The sequence below is a fragment of the Anticarsia gemmatalis genome, chromosome 3 (assembly GCF_050436995.1).
Source record: "Anticarsia gemmatalis isolate Benzon Research Colony breed Stoneville strain chromosome 3, ilAntGemm2 primary, whole genome shotgun sequence".
NCBI classification, from domain to species: domain Eukaryota; kingdom Metazoa; phylum Arthropoda; class Insecta; order Lepidoptera; family Erebidae; genus Anticarsia; species Anticarsia gemmatalis.
In genome coordinates this window covers 10745651-10756611 of record NC_134747.1, presented here as the reverse complement: position 1 = coordinate 10756611, position 10961 = coordinate 10745651, and positions in this window count along the sequence as shown.

The following is a 10961-nucleotide window of genomic DNA, read 5'->3' as shown; positions in this document are numbered from 1 at the left end:
GAAACGTGACCAGCCGTTTGAAAACAGATAAAGTTCTCGTCGTATTGTTTGTAGGTTACGGCGTTACCTTGCTTTATGACAGAATCGTTTTGAATATAATGCCTTTGTTTCCTCTGGTCTCAAATTTAACTCAGTTCTAAGTCTGTACGATACAAAGTTACGAGCAAATTAATTTACATTTGTAAAAGGTTCCCCTTTCAAAACATTTTCCTATGCAATTATAGGTATAAAGAGTGATCCTCGAAAATATTTAATATCGCAAATTAGTCAAAGTCGGTATGCCGGAGGGTAACATCAGTAATATGGAAAGGGCCGGCGGCGGTCCGGCGGTCGCATACAAAAGTTGACGGACGTCCGGCGTGATTGAGTGGATCCCTCCTCGATACAGGCTCTAATGGGTCTCTCGGTGACACGCGGCGGAGTGAGGTGGCCGGGCGAGGGGCGCGGGGGCGCGGGGTGACAGCCTCCGCCGGGTGGCTCGTTGTAAATAGCGCCCGGGGATTGCTTGATTGCGATATTAGTTATAGTTTCATATAAAAATATACACACCCTCAGCTAGGTATTGAGCACTAATTGCTTTGCGTTTCAAAATACAGCCACCCTCCTGTCTGTCTCGCACAAAGCCGCCAAAGGATTACGAGGGGAAGCAGCGTCCACTGTTTTGGTTGTGTTCGTATTTCAATTTGATACGACGCATGCAAGTCGTATTATTGGGGAGTGATATTAAATATAATCTCTGCGCAATAATGTACATACATTTAGGTACCTATTTAACGTCTGGACAGGCAGGTACCTATATATATTCGAGTAACATCGAATGAGTAGTAGTGAGTACCTAATTTATTACTTCTTATCGTTATTTAATAACGCTAATCACGTTATACTGAATACTGGTGCGTTTTTTCTATTTATCTGTAATGGAAATTCTTTCATATTAAATTTAGTATAGATTGCAGTACGTTCATTTGTACAGTTTGTCATTACCAGGATACAGTTCTGCAAAACCCAGATAGAATACAGGTGATAGGCGGCTGCAATGTGATGAAAGTAAAATTTATATATAAGCAAGTAATAGTCATATAACAACTTTTCCTGCAACATAATTGTATCTTCCCTTGAGCATCAAAAAGTCCGTGATAATCAAAAGAGGAGAATGCGAGATGAAGTAATAACGCGAGTGTATTAAGACAGGAGGCTGGAGGTGGCGGGAACCCGACGCGTCCTTATGTAACGCTTATGGAAATACAGTTTATAGGCGAGTGTGCGCTCTGACGAGACGGCTCGAGACATGTGTGTTGTTACGTCACACGAACACCTTAGGTAGTTCTTTGTGCATAAGAATGCCGTTTGATGCTGTTATTGTGAATGGAGCATTTAAAATTGGATGGTTTGGATGTCTTAGAAGACTTATATGCTAAACCTAACATTAATAGGATAAAGCTTGTATTCTAATGTGGGTGACACTGTGAAAGGGATAATGAAATCTACATTTACTTTTCTTATGTAACGATAATCTCTGAAATACTTAACCTTTTATTTACTAGTATTAAATTCTCTTTAATTGACTTACGTTACTTTTTAGTAGCTCCAAACAACGAAAGCAATCTTTAAATGAACTACAATAAGCACTTAAACTAGTATCTTACTTTTCTTTTTAATTCAATTTCAAGTTAAACTGTTATAAATAATTTAGGTACAGAGATAAATCATTAACAGTTAGGATCAAAACACAGTCAGTGTTGGTGACAGCTCATGTGAGGCTCGCGCTCACAGATGTCAGCTGCTAAAAGCATCGACGTCAAACTATAACAGATTCGCAATTAGTGTCTATCATCAGTCCAGACTAAACTTTGAAACATTTTATGATGAAAAATTGCAGTCATTATTTTCCAGAGCTTGTTATGAAAACTTGTCGAGAACATAAACTTGGTTTGAAAGAAAATGACAACAGCTGATGTATTAAGGTAGTGATTGAAAGGTCTGTTGGCAATTATCAAATACTTTTATAGATTTAAAAACTTTACTCCTTACTTTTTTCCTACATATTCAGGTCACGTCATAAAGGTTGAAAATACGAATCGCTGTCAAACTGGATATAAGCGCTTTTTCTAGTTCAGCGTAGGTTTGGTTAAATAAAAGCTAAATTTTATCTGGAAAAACTCCGCCTACTAAATATTTTATTATAATATCTGATATTGGGCTAATGATAGAATGCGTAGGTACAGGTCGTGTCGCACCTCCTTCGTCTTGTCGACTCTGTACCTCCCCTCCCGCCTCCCCTCTCACTGTCTGAGCCTCCGGATCTACGTTATGCGAAACGAATACAAATTGCCAATAATGACAGGATAAGAAACATATCAATGATATTAGTATCTATTGTTTAAGAAATGGCAAAAGACACGTAAAGGAAAATAGGTTTATTGGATTCACGCTTTATGGAAGTTTTCAAGATCTGTTCTTTCAGTTTTCTCGATAAAATTGTGTCAACAACGTTTGGTTCTTAGTGTTAATTACATAAAATTGGAGTTTCAATGGATTCAATATCGTCATGGCCGTAATTTGTTGCTTAGTTTTTTATTTAAGAAATTCGCTTTCTGCTGTGACACTCTCTATCGATGAGTGCCATCGAATAGAAATTGTACCGTTATCCTTTTCAACTCCTGCGCAGATGGTTTAATTTAATCAAAAACTGACCATTCTGTCAATTCATCGTAGTCAAATATTGAACCGGGAACGTAGAATTCTAATTGCTCTTAATAGATATTACAACAACGCTGTGTTCCTCGCTCTCCTGACATGTAAAACGAAGAACACAAATGTAATTCATTCAGTACAAATACCCGTTAAACTCATTCTTAAGTCAACTTAAACGTGCCTTTATTCCTTGACTTGCATTGTAAATTTATGCAGGCTTTGTAAAATCTCAAGTCGGAACCAATATTCATGGCACACAATGAAAGTCTAACAGAGTAATATTTCGCTGCAGCTCGGAGCGGGCGGCGCGGGCGGCGCGCACGGCGGGCGGCACACAGCGAGCGAGGTATTTCGCGAGGCGCTTTGAGCGCATCCACAATAAAGCTTGGCGCTTGCTCGTTTTGTTCCACGATGAAATTAAAATCAAGAGGACGCCGGCCGAGAGCTCTCTCCCCCAATTTTTAACAGTACATTGGCTTCTATGAAAGGCTCTCCGCTTACTTTTTATTTCGTACACGTCTCATATTTTTTTCTCGACGCGAAAAGGGGTTACCAGTTTTATTGTAGCTACGTTATAACTTTTCTAAGAAATCTGAAAGCTAAGTAGGCTAAACAAGTACCCTCGGTTTTTATCCAAGAAAATTATGAGTTAAATATGAAGCAGTATTTTAAGTAAATGAAAACCTTGTTAACGTAGTCATTGAAATACGAGGCTAAAATAGATTTTTTTTTTATTAGTATACGGTAACTGCAGCAATATTTTTTATACAGCTGTTGGCCTAGTAACTTTAAATAAGCTTACTAAACACTTATGAAAAATATGTATAATATAATAACGTTAGAATTTATTAAGAACGAATATAGTGTAGTGTCAAGCATAGGTTGTAACTACACGATATAATAAAACGAGTGAGTTGCACAAATAAGTAGTACAGGCAACACGTACAAGTTGCTCCACATTATACGTGGAGCTGCATGATATATGAGGGACATGATTCGAGAGGCGCTGGGTGTCGCGGTCAGCGGCTCTCTGCCTCAAAGGAAATCTCATTTCGCGAGTCCACCCCCCTTCCCCCCGCCCCTCAGAGAGCGCCCGTCCGGACATCTATTAAAATTATTTGAGAAAACCCAACACTTGGCCGGGGTAGAACTCTCCCACCGACCGCTCGCTCCAATTTATACCATGTTTTATACTTCATAGCTCTTTTGTTGTTCGATATCGACGGCATAATTGGAAAAGGCCTTTGAAGTGGCATGTTTTTTTACGTAATTATTTTTCCTTTTAGATTTTTTTTTCACCTTGTCCCGTAGCGTTGTTTGAAGTCAAATTATATTAATTATCCGGTTCGCTATGTTACATTATTTGAGTTCAACGTTAATGTAATTAAGAGAGCAGTCTGTGAGCTCGTTACACCGACGAATGTACAAATATAAAAAAAAACGGATTGAAATTCGAATATGCCTTATTCAAAAAATGTGATAGGAAATAACATTTATAGATCTTTAACGATAAGTTCACCTGTACAAAGTGCTCATATGAGTACATTAAACACACACTCGGTACAACATTATTTAAACATCGTTTACGTACAAACTCGAACAAATAGCAATTTATTACATTGTATGAAAATACAACAAGTCTCATTATATCGCTACGGATTTGCTACGCCGTAGTCCGTAGCACTTGTAGATTCATGCTCGGCTGAGCATTCAATTAGTTCTACTGAAATTAATTTCCAGAACGGAATATTGGTATTTAATATACTGTTATGTACTGTTTGTATCAAAGGAATATAATGTACTGCCGGCGTGTAGGCTTTGTTATGAGTAATGAGTATGGTGTCACGGAATAATGCCTGTATAGAAATTGTTAATACATTTCTGAAATAGCTTTATATTAATTTCGGCATTGTATTAAACAGGTAGTCCACGATTTTGTCCTTGATGATGAATATTAAGATGAAAAGAAATTTCAGAAATTAGTTTTAAGGTGTTGACTGGATAAACAATTCTTGCATTTATGACCATTTGAAGCGTTTATCACGTGAACGTAGGACATCATTCTTTTATTTGCAATCACTTCAAATGTTCACAATTACAATGACATCTACCCATATGTATACAAACGTTGCATATGTCAGTATCCTCAGAGACTAATCAATTGACCCGGAACTAGTGTACTATCAAACATCTTACACATATAACCGAGTATATTGCAATCAATTTGATTGTAAGTACTACGACTAGAACGGAACATAACTGAACTAGGACAAAGCAAATCTACTAGTAGATTGAATATAATGAAAGATAATTCCCATTAAAGTTATTTATTTATACTCAGTGCTGTGTATATGGTTGGTTCATAATTATTGAGAGAAACAAAGATGAAACCTAGTTTCTCGACCCGTAATTGCTGCCATTATCAGGAATAAGTCGGAACAACACATTCTTCTATTGCTTTTTAAAACAATCTATACTATAATATTATAAAGAGTTGCTGTAAGCTGAAGAGTTTGTTTGTTTGTTTGTTTGTTTGAACGCGCTAATCTCAGGAACTACTGGTCCGATTTGAAAAATTCTTTTCAGTGTTAGATAGTCCATTTATCGAGGAAGGTTATAGGCTATATATCATCACGCTACTACCAATAGGAGCAGAGTATCAGTGAAAAATGTTACAAAAACGGGGAAATTTTTTAACGCTTATGTAACGCAAGCGAAGTTGCGCGGGTCAGCTAGTTTATTATATTATTAGTCCTTATTCTTGTGTTAATTGAATGTTGTGATTTCTGTTCTGAATGTATAACACTCTGACCTAAAAATCCCTTTTCCCCAGTATCTGCAATACGGTTGCCAATTGCTACTCGTAGATTGAATATTCATAGTTAATTTTTTCCACTCAGTGGACATGAGCAGGGTACCCTTGCGTGACATAATGTGATAAATGACAATAGTATAAGTGCGATATCTGCATGTGCCTAGGTGATCCATCAAATTCGCACCGTTTGACGATCACCATTATTCGACGGCCGCGAAACAAATGATTACAAATGAATCGGGTGGCGGGGCGCGGGCGCGGGACCGTTGCCATGGCGACGCGAGACGATCGATGCTGCCCGCCGCCCCCCGCGCACCACCCTCCACCCCTCAATTAAACAATGATTCACACGTTAAGCGATGAGATGACGAACATGTAGCGCTTGTTCGCGATCAAAAGTGCTTGCAATTATAATCCACAGATTTAATTTTATATTTTAAAGGACATTTTGGAAGCGGAGTTTCCATATTGATATTATTTTATTATATTAAACCACGAACGTTCCGCATAATGGCGTGCTTGTTGGGAATAAATGTTAAATAATAACACTTTACACAATTAAGTTAGCAGATATAAATATTTCAAAATAATCTTTGCACTTAGGTTAGAAAAACCAGCATAAGTGGCACCAATTGCCCTTATAATCTATTGAGAAAATTATAAAAATAAGCGACAGTTACTTGAACTTCTTAACAACATAACATCTTGTTAGTCCTCTGAACCTTTAAAACTTACATCATTGCTCCTACGACTTGTAAGTTAAACACAAACTCGACTTATTATTGTAGTAGTAGTACGTTTATTTACTCTCGTCAAATAGGCCCGGCTACTTAAATTTGTACGACCCTCCGAACAACGATCAAAGTCATGTCACTATTTCTGGGTTGTATTAAGGAATGTAGAGAATTTTTATAACCATGGTATAACAGTCAACAATAATGAAAGAGAACCAATGAACTAAGGGACTGTTTGTCAATTGGGAAGAGACTATAGAAGATAAAGGAGATGGAAGAAGCGAAACACAAAAAAGATAACACAAATTCTGGGAGACCTTCACATTACGGGCGATGATCCACAATAATTGTTTTCAAATAATAATTTGATTTAGACTTTTATTTTGTAAGTTCATTTAGCCCAAGTAATCGCCTTAAATCTTAACCACGAACCAGGTCATAGCTGATCTGGCTTTAACTACTGATCTTGTCTTTATACGACTATGATTGTTAATAAATATTTTTCTTTAATAAAATTAATGTACCCAATAAGCAAGGATTACTTAAAACATCCTCAAACTCTAAGTTAAATATCATTTCATGTAATACCTAAAAGCTAGCTAGAGTACAGATTAACGAACGTAATACTCAGTTACAGTTATACGTAGGTATTTTTCATCAGGCGCACTAATTAGGAGTCGTGTCCGAGGCTGTCTGTGAAACCGTACCTCTGTACAACTTCTAGTTGGGAGTTTGCGATGTAATGAGTTCCCCGAGTTGGAATAACAGATTCACGAGCTGAACTAACTATTGACAACTGCGAAACAAACTACGTACTGTGAGACTATAGCCGGAGTTATGAATTATTTCCGCCCAAAAGTGTTGCACGTTGTTAGTATCTGTCGCTCGGAGCTGTTCAAACATTTCTGAATTTCGTATAGTTATTGAAACCGTATAAAAGTTTTAATTACTACATCTCTATCATATTTTAGTTACGAATTGCGAGTGTTCTGATTTAGTTTCAAACTCAGATTTTAGTGTATTCAGTAGATATAATGCATCTTCTTAGCTTTGCTAAATTAGGTCTGGATTTTTAAAGCATGTTAAGTTTTTAAAAGTATGTATTTTAGAACGGAAATGTTATCAATGGAAGCATTTATTGAAGCTAGAAATCATTTGATTTCGTTTTGTAATTCAAACATTTCATCTCCCTAACGAAGGTTCGTTTCAATAGTCGGCCATATTGCATTCATCCAATATTGAAATGAGATTTAAAACGGTATAGGATAATTTATTGCGAGTCCAATTACAATGTACGTTCTGAGTAATTATAGACCATATAGAATATTATATATAAAACCACATTAAAAGCCAATTTTCAGTCTGAACGAGCTTTTTAATTACAGCAGATCAACCACAACTCTTGTTACACAGTTAAAAAGCAATATTTATTCGAAATTGGATCGCGAAGCGGGTGTTTGAACTAGCAGCGAGCTGCGGCGAGGGCGGCGAGCGCACACAGAATTAATTCGGTTCAGTTATATAACATTAAAATTGGAGGCTGGCGCGGCCGCAACCGCCCGAAAGGCTTTAAAGCCTTCGTTTCCAATCCCAATAAGCGATTGGCTCCGAGCTCTGTGCACTGTTGCCGACCGACGTTACAGTTACAAGCTATCTAAAATAGCTCGTTTAAATACGGACTCGGTGACCGCCGGCTTTTATCGGATCAGACAGTCTAGCTTCGCCAGACCCTCCTCCACTAATTAACTTGTTAAATTCAAAGCGCGCTTATATTTAAACTTACGTAAAAACTTCAAAGAGATCGCTGCACTAAATAAATATGATGTGGAGTCCGTTCTATGGTGTACATGTATTTATCATTTAATTAGAAGGGTCGAGTCGGAGCGGGCAGTTTCGCTAACAAAGTGTAAGCAGACACGGGCCAGCGATGTGTGCGAGTGGGCAGAGCGCCGCGGGCACCTAAGTGCTGCATTTTAATTAAATCCTCATTGCCGAGAGATAGCGTGGTAGGTAGGACACACTTGTTCGTTTTTGCGCGGATACAGCCGCGTCGTGAAAAATTGAAGCTGTGCTTAAACCCAGCACCGACGCCTCCCGTGATAATGATAATGCTTGCTACGCCTGCATTTTAATACAACAGGCTCTCATCTGAGCCCGGCCGCCAGTTAACTGGATGGAAATGTTCTCGTATCGCTGAAAACGTTCCATTTGGAGCGTAAAAAGTTGTGTTTGGAACGAGTTTAAGCCCAGTGATCTGCACAAACAAGTTGTTGAGAAAAAGCAGAAATACGAAGCAACACTATCGAGTATTAACATTGCTGTTTTAAATGAACGTACGATTTTCACAATGCTCATTCCATACATTATTTGATTCAAGTAATAAACCATAACAGAGCATGGATATCAACAAAGCGAAAATACATTTCAATATCGTTGTAAGTACTTGTCGAGATCCAACATCACAACAAGTCGATGGAGCTTGGAGCTCCCGCCGGGTCGCAGGCTCGCAGGTACTTACGTGCCACCGTGTCTCTCGTCATAGCAACGTGGAAATTAGACAATGAACCCTGTGAGCGCTAACAGGCGGCACCTGTCTGGGGGGGCGAAGGGCGAGGGTGGCGTGCCCCGGGAAACAAATGATAAGGCGATTACAAAAAATATATACGCACACTTTTATGTACAAATAATATGTCCAGCCCGGTACAGGTGGGGAAAATAAACAGCGACGCTAAGCTCGATTTATGGAGTGTGGACATTATAGTTAGTGCTCGATATTATTAGTGTGTGAGACAAATGGGTTTTAGCTTGAATAACGACTAGGTACTCGTAGGTATAGAAACTACACCTGAGGATCGATTATGAAAAGTGGCCAAAATTTTCGAAACAGTTTGTTAAAATATCATACTGGGACAACATTATCACACGGTTAAACACCAACTTATGTTTAAATTGTTACTTATATCGTACCAAACTCGGTTAATAATTTAATAAGATGATATACGTCTGTCGAGATACACATCACATAACTAACGCGGTGTGAATGGATGTATTATGCACAAAAACCAAAAAAGAAATCTTTATTGAAATCTAATCACGGAATAATATTTTTGAATAACCCTTTAAAACGTGTTTCAAAGTTACTTATCAACTTAGTTGCGAGTGGTGTCATAGTCAGGTTCAGACTTCATAACGTTCACCATCCATAACATGAAATATTTCAAAGCTACAGATCGCAAAATATTTAAACATCGCTGGAAACTGCGAGCTCGAGCACGAGTGTGGCGCATACGCATGCCTGGCTCGAGTTCCACGCGTTAAACAGGCGAGGTGAAGCGCGCGGCATGCAACAACCGCTCTCACCGTAAATTACTACATTACCTACTTGTGCCGTACACTATACGCTTGCTGTACACTGTACACTCAGCCCGCATACCGTACTCGCTCTCTGACAGGTTCAATTAACCGCACAGCTTTACGATGCGAATCCGCTCCCTTGTATGATGGCAAAATACAAGAATATTTTTGAACAATGGAACATGGGCATTGAAATGAAAATCTTTTATTCGTACATGTTTTTGTAATGTTACCAATAGAACATTATTAAGATAAGAATCGACACGAGATACATAAAAGTAACACAATAGTTTATACCTTACTGCTGTCTATTACTACCTAACCTACGTAGCAAAAAACTAAGTGCTACGAACTAGCTACGATATTGCTACGATTTGCTCGTTAGTGGTGAGTCTGGTCTGAAAATATAGTTCAAGAGGTGAATCAGCACTTGGATTTGAATCAACTGGGAATATTGTTCTCTAGAGTTCATAGTTATTAAACTGACTTAGTTTCCCAGGTAGTTATCAGTAGTCCAAAGAATAGAACTAATTTCGCGAACGAAGCCTGTTTCCAAAATAATTCTAGTAAAAAAATATTCTCTAAATGTCGGCATAGTCGATCAAAGATATGTATAAAACATGTGTAAGCATGTTACTTCGGTCACAAGTTTGAGAATATCAGGGTTAGGAGCTTAGGCATGATTATAAAGCATAAGCGAAATTTCTTCATCGGATTACGTGGAGTATGTAGTGCGAAATGTAATAAGTATTTGTAGGGGGTGGCGTGCGGTGTGGGACGTGGTGGCGGTGGTCGAGCGGCAGAATCAAGGGCGCGCGTGGTGCGCGGCGCGCGGGGCCCGGGGGATGGGGGCTGGCGGGGCGCGGAGCGCGCGGCCGGGAGGGATGCTGCGCGGGGCACGCGCGCAGATCAATATCTCGCGTCGCCCCGGCAACGCCGCGCCAGACCGAGTGCCTCCCGTACTACAACCCCTCGAGCGGGCGACCCCACCTCCCCCCTGCCCACTACTCGCTTATTTAATACATGCCGTATCTGGGATGCGAGCTTTTTCGTGCTAAATGACAGGCCAGCGTAATACGTCGAATCGCAAAGTCACCGCTCTCGTAATGCGCGCCGTAACTATGGCCGTGGTCCCCTTGGCCGAACATAAAACCACGGTACGATAACGATGACATTGACCTCGTTCCGAGGAGAAAACTCCCATTTACATCCCGCCCAATTTACACCGTAACCATGTAACCAAATAATGCTGGTGCCCTTCACATTCACTTGGAATAAAAACAATCATTATAAATCTTCTCATGGGTACATCTTCAGTCTGAACAAAGGATTCGAAACAAAGAAATTTAGGTTATCGGAACTGG